The sequence below is a fragment of the Liolophura sinensis genome, chromosome 9 (genome assembly GCF_032854445.1).
Source record: "Liolophura sinensis isolate JHLJ2023 chromosome 9, CUHK_Ljap_v2, whole genome shotgun sequence".
Taxonomy (NCBI): Eukaryota; Metazoa; Mollusca; class Polyplacophora; order Chitonida; family Chitonidae; genus Liolophura; species Liolophura sinensis.
In genome coordinates, this window is record NC_088303.1 from 24,916,366 (window position 1) to 24,922,476 (window position 6,111).

Sequence of the window (6,111 nt, forward strand, 5' to 3'; positions counted from 1 at the left end):
AAAGGCCTGTTTCACAAGATCATTCTGGTTTTGAGCCCAAAACTCAAATTTTATTTACAAACAAACTATCTGAAAACTTCGCACAGCACAGAAACAGTCGTCAAAAATATTGTGCATATATTTATGAGTCTAATTTGCATTGGAATTTAGGCCTAAAATTAAATCTTTTTGTGAAACAGGCCCTATGGTAGCAACTAAGATATTTATCCACACTAAACATTTTCTCTGTTTGACAATTTTCACCATAAAGTCACGATCATATTCTTAGGTATATAGACCTACATGTACATTTTACTTATTTACATTCACTAGTTCCAACTAGTCGATTAATTTGTTAATCATGCGGACATTTTCATTATGGCTGTTTTCTCTACAAAAACATTCATTCTCACAATATTAGTTTTAGCATAGCCTATATTTTATCCATTATGGTTTTATACCTGGTCAATTTTTCCACACTCTTAAAACATAAGTGTTACATTTAACACTGTAAAGATCACAATGAGTGACTGCTCTGAGAAGAGTTATGTGACCACTTTTATAAAGTGTTTAATGTTTTAAGACTCTTCAAAATTTCGGAATTCCGCAATGTGCTAATTTAAAGTATGTAGAGATGATTAAGCACCGAGACACCGTTTTCCCAGTAAATCTATCCGTTATAGAATAGCAAAAGCTTTTTGCACTGACGTTTAAGCTGATTATTTATTTATTTATTTCATTGGTGTTTTACGCCGTGCTCAAGAATATTTCACTTATACGACGGCGGCCAGCATTATGGTGGGAGGAAAACGGGCAGAGCCCGGGGGAAACCCACGACCATCCGCAGGTTTCTGCAAGACCTTGTCACTTACGGCTTTAAGCTGATTAAGTTCCATTTATATCGATATCAAGCTCCTATTGAAGAATATTGAAATATGTTTGTCCTCTAACGCACTGTTTTTCCAAATATCAGTTCGGCTCGCCAAAGGGTAAAATAACTTCTGTACTTTTTCTTCTGACAGAAACTGAAGTGGCATGAGAAAACTCCAGTTAAAATGTGGTTACATACCGCCCATTTATAGATTTCAGACTTCTTGCCGACCGAAATGTGTTTTTCTGTGAAGTTCTCTAGATTATAACTCATTACCACAGGTGCTTGGAACTCTCTGGCTTCCCTTCCGGTTTAACATCTGGACTTGCAAGCATGTGTATTCTTTGACACATAATACAGACAGCCCTTGATAACTGCTCTCTTGATAACTGCTCTCTTTACTGGTTTGGCAACGTTATTCTGGTGAGAGGACTTGTGTTAAGGATAGTTTATTCAGTAAATGGTTGTGCTCTGTGATCTGTGGCATGAGTTGAAGTTTGATGTTAGGCCTATTCGTAAAATTTTCTAGTTTTCGGGACTTTTTTCAGTAAATGGTTGTGTTTGGGCACATTATCTCTGAGGTCTAAGTTGGGGTCTCAATGGTTGTGAACAAGAAACCCTTGGTCACTGAAGTCGCATAAACTGGAGCCAACTGGAGAGTTCCTGGGCTGAGACTCGTGAGTTTTCATGCGTGCATCATGCCGGTGAAGGAACGTGGGTTATATAAACTTTACACTATTTCTTGTAGAAATGATATATTCGGCGTAAAAAAATGAAACAATAAAAAAGATCAACAAAGATAAACAGCAACAACGTCTAATTGTGTCTGACAGTTTGCGAAAAAGCTAACTGAAATTATAGAAAGCCCGAGGTTTTCCCCAGTTAGACAGTGTATTAGTTCCAGAGAAAACCAGTTTTCTTCTTATCCTAACGACACATTTTGATCATGAATATGCTTTCACCTTGTTGGCATTTTCAAGGCTTGCCTTCGCCATTCATTTCATCGGAAAATTTTCCCGACAAGTGTTCTTAATCGGAACTTATCAAACGCCCGGAAGTCATTTTATCGACGTCAAATGTTCCATTCCGATCACATCATGATGACGCCACATTAAAAACAGTTCGACGTTACAACAGAAACTGATACATTTTAACGGTGTAGACGTTACACTAACGCCACCTGACAGGATTAAAAAATATGCCGCCTCCCAATTGAATTTCATGATGGTGGAGATTTAATTCTACTTTATGATTGTTGTCTAACGTCTTTCTTAAGAATTGTTCGCTATTTGTTAGTTTTATGGGTCGAGTCACAAAGATGAAATCCATCGAATGAGTCAGTGATATACCCAAAGTGCAAGATGTGGACAGAAAATATTAGTCTTTCTTTGAAGTGTTTCATATATTCTTTCACTAACTTTATACCAAATCATTCATGCAGATTGAACGTAATAATTTTATGTCATTTTAATGAAACACTGGACACGTACCTTGTATTCACAAAGGCATTGGCTTTGGTGACCCAATCAACGTAAGTACTCAGTGCCATAACGCGGAAGATGTGGATAGAAACGTCTTCTTTGAAATCACTCCATATATTCTTTTAATAGCTTTATACCAAGTCTGCCATGCAGGTTGAATATAATTTTTATGTCGTCCACTATGGGATTGGCTTTGGTGACCCAACCGACTTAAATACTTATTACCATTCTAGTAAAATCCTTCAATGGGAAGCCTTTCCTGCCTATAGTGTAGTATTGGCACATGCACAAGTATGTATTGTTCATTCCTGCTTCTGTGTTGACGATTTGTGAATGAGTGAGTGATTAGGGTTTAACATCGTACTTAACAATTTTTTAGCCATTTGACGACGAAGGAGTCCGTAGAGTGCATGTACGTTTAATGTGCCTCCTGGTAGCGGGGCGGATTTCCACCCTTCCTTTATCTAGTGCTGCTTCATTGAGACGACTTACCGAAGGCATGTAAGCTACCCCACCCGAGTCATTATACTGATACGGGTCAACCAATCGTTGTACTTCCCCTTAATGGTGAAGGGCAAGCAGCTTCCTTTTTTAAGGTCTTTTAGTAGGTGTGACCCGATCCAGGATTGACCCTGGATCTACCGCTACCGAAGCGGACGCTGTACCAACTAGTCAATGACTGGTGGTCTGATCCAGCCTGGGTTAGAACGTGACATCACTGGTCAATGACTGGTGGTCTAATCCCAGCCTGGGTTAGAACATGCGACATCACTAGTCAATGACTGGTGGTCTGATCCAGCCTGGGTTAGAAATGTGACATCACTGGTCAATGACTGGTGGTCTGATCCAGCCTGGGTTAGAACGTGACATCACTGGTCAATGACTGGTGGTCTGATCCAGCCTGGATTAGAACTTGTGACATCACTGGTCAATGACTTGTGGTCTGATCCAGCTTGGGTTAGAATGTGACATCACTGGTCAATGACTGGTGGTCTGATCCAGCCTGGGTTAGAAATGTGACATCACTGGTCAATGACTGGTGGTCTGATCCAGCCTGGGTTAGAACATGACATCACTGGTCAATGACTGGTGGTCTGATCCCAGCCTGGATTAGAACTTGTGACATCACTGGTCAATGACTAGTGGTCTGATCCAGCCTGGATTAGAACGTGACATCACTGGTCAATGACTGGTGGTCTGATCCAGCCTGGGTTAGAACGTGACATCACTGGTCAATGACTGGTGGTCTAATCCCAGCCTGGGTTAGAACATGCGACATCACTAGTCAATGACTGGTGGCCTGATCCAGCCTGGGTTAGAACGTGACATCACTGGTCAATGACTGGTGGTCTGATCCAGCCTGGGTTAGAACATGACATCACTGGTCAATGACTGGTGGTCTGATCCCAGCCTGGATTAGAACTTGTGACATCACTGGTCAATGACTTGTGCTCTGATCCAGCCTGGATTAGAAATGTGACATCACTGGTCAATGACTGGTGGTCTGATCCAGCCTGGGTTAGAAATGTGACATCACTGGTCAATGACTTGTGGTCTGATCCAGCTTGGGTTAGAATGTGACATCACTAGTCAATGACTGGTGGTCTGATCCCAGCCTGGGTTAGAATGTGACATCACTAGTCAATGACTGGTGGCCTGATCCAGCCTGGGTTAGAAATGTGACATCACTGGTCAATGACTGGTGGTCTGATCCAGCCTGGGTTAGAACGTGACATCACTGGTCAATGACTGGTGGTCTGATCCAGCCTGGGTTAGAAATGTGACATCACTGGTCAATGACTGGTGGTCTGATCCAGCCTGGGTTAGAACGTGACATCACTGGTCAATGACTGGTGGTCTGATCCAGCTTGGGTTAGAATGTGACATCACTGGTCAATGACTGGTGGTCTGATCCAGCCTGGGTTAGAACGTGACATCACTGGTCAATGACTGGTGGTCTGATCCAGCCTGGGTTAGAAATGTGACATCACTGGTCAATGACTGGTGGTCTGATCCAGCCTGGGTTAGAAATGTGACATCACTGGTCAATGACTGGTGGTCTGATCCAGCCTGGGTTAGAAATGTGACATCACTGGTCAATGACTGGTGGTCTGATCCAGCCTGGGTTAGAAATGTGACATCACTGGTCAATGACTGGTGGTCTGATCCAGCTTGGGTTAGAATGTGACATCACTGGTCAATGACTGGTGGTCTGATCCAGCCTGGGTTAGAACGTGACATCACTGGTCAATGACTGGTGGTCTGATCCCAGCCTGGATTAGAAATGTGACATCACTGGTCAATGACTGGTGGTCTGATCCAGCTTGGGTTAGAATGTGACATCACTGGTCAATGACTGGTGGTCTGATCCAGCTTGGGTTAGAAATGTGACATCACTGGTCAATGACTGGTGGTCTGATCCAGCCTGGGTTAGAACGTGACATCACTGGTCAATGACTGGTGGTCTGATCCAGCTTGGGTTAGAACGTGACATCACTGGTCAATGACTGGTGGTCTCATCCCAGCCTGGGTTAGAACTTGTGACATCACTGGTCAATGACTTGTGCTCTGATCCCAGCCTGGGTTGTTAGAACATGTGACATTACTGGTCAATGGCTGGTGATCATCCCAGCCTGGGTTAGAACATGTGACATCACTGGTCAATGACTGGTGGTCTAATCTCAGCCTGGATTTGAACATGTGATATGACTGGTCAATGACTGGTGGCCTGATCCAGTCTGGGTTATTACGTGAAATCACTGGTCAATGACTGGTAGGCTAATCTCAGACTGGATTTGAACATGTGACATCACTGGTCAATGACTTGGTGGTCTAATCTCAGCCTGGATTAGAACACATGACCTCAGTGGTGTCAAGGGGTGATCTGATCTCAGCCTGGATTTGAACATGTGACCTCGGTGGTGTCAAGGGGTGATCTGATCTCAGCCTGGATTTGAACGTGACCTCGGTGGTGTCAAGGGGTGATCTGATCTCAGCCTGGATTTGAACACGTGACCTCACTGGTCAAAGGCTGGTGGTCTGACCTCAGCCTGGATTTGAAAACATGGCCTCACATGTCAAGGGCTGGTGATAGATCTCAGCCTAGATTTGAACACATGGCTTCACATGTCAAGGGCTGGTGATCAGATTTCAGCCTAGATTCGAACACATCACTTCACATGTCAAGTTCTGGTGATCAGATCTCAGCCTAGATTTGAACACATGGCTTCACATGTCAACGGCTGGTCAAGGGCAAAATCACATTCCCAACAACATTCAGGCTTGGTGTTCACAACAAGACTCCAGGAGTCCGACACAATGGAGACAGGATTTATTATTCTCAGCTATATAACATGACTGGTGGTCTGATCCAGCCTGGGTTAGAACGTGACATCACTGGTCAATGACTGGTGGTCTGATCCCAGCCTGGATTAGAAATGTGACATCACTAGTCAATGACTGGTGGTCTGATCCAGCTTGGGTTAGAACGTGACATCACTGGTCAATGACTGGTGGTCTGATCCAGCTTGGGTTAGAATGTGACATCACTAGTCAATGACTGGTGGTCTGATCCAGCCTGGATTAGAAATGTGACATCACTGGTCAATGACTGGTGGTCTGATCCAGCCTGGGTTAGAACGTGACATCACTGGTCTATGACTGGTGGTCTGATCCAGCCTGGATTAGAAATGTGACATCACTGGTCAATGACTGGTGGTCTGATCCAGCCTGGGTTAGAACGTGACATCACTGGTCAATGACTGGTGGTCTGATCCAGCT